The 853-nt window shown below is 40.7% G+C and overlaps 1 protein-coding gene across 1 annotated transcript in view; it reads left to right on the forward strand.

Annotated features, from left to right (window-relative positions):
• SFPQ (splicing factor proline/glutamine-rich) overlaps positions 1–853 on the forward strand; it is a 15,407-nt gene that overhangs the window by 12,978 nt on the left and 1,576 nt on the right. The gene's annotated exons all lie outside the window — the stretch shown is intronic.

The raw sequence follows: 853 nt of genomic DNA on the forward strand, positions 1-853 counted from the left end.
AATCATCTGTCATTGCTGCTAGATAATGATTGGCAATTTTTAAGACTCAACTGTGGAAATCTCACAGTTGTTGGTAAACCATCAACCATAAAAATGTTGCTTTTGAACACCAGTGCTGAAAAGATTTTATTCAGAGGGTGAAAAGGGCGGGCTGGTTGCAGCATAGAATAATCTGGAGAATGGGAAGAATGCAAAACGATATAGTATCCCTTATGGATGGTAAATGTGCAACAGGGAACTATCAAATGCCCTTGGCAGTAACTGATAATCAGGGAAGAAGAAAAACCTAGAATTTGAATTAAGGCTGATCTGTCGGGTTTTTGTGCAGCGGCCCTGCAGGTATATATAATGAAGGTGAATGTCTTCTCCCTCAGAAAAAAACAAACAAACTCAGGTTCCTTGCTGTCCCAATAAGGCAAGCTCTTCCCTGCCCTAACTTGAAACTCAGTGAGGACTTAGGGTAAAGAACGAGGCAAATACATAGGATTGCAGGATAACAACTGCATTGTGTACTGTGGAATGGGGAGGGTGCTCTTGGAGGACTTCTGCTGAAGGTGGTCAGTCCACCTGAGAATGGAAAACGTACTTGAATGGGGAGCAGGGTATGTGCTTTTATGAAAAGAGAACCGATGTTAAAATTCATTTGGTAAGGTAGACGTTGTCACATACCTTCACATAAGGGATAGTATATTTTGGATTGCAGTCAAACTTGTGCTCAGACTGGTGAAAATAAATAGTAGTTAGACTTCTGTATTTTAAAGAAGATACAGTTTTCATTCTGATTCAGGTGTCTATTTTATTTATGTGAGAATAATTTTAGATTCCCCCATTACCCCCCCCCCCCCAAACACGC

This window comes from Myotis davidii, unplaced genomic scaffold (genome assembly GCF_000327345.1).
Source record: "Myotis davidii unplaced genomic scaffold, ASM32734v1 scaffold88, whole genome shotgun sequence".
Lineage (NCBI taxonomy): Eukaryota > Metazoa > Chordata > Mammalia > Chiroptera > Vespertilionidae > Myotis > Myotis davidii.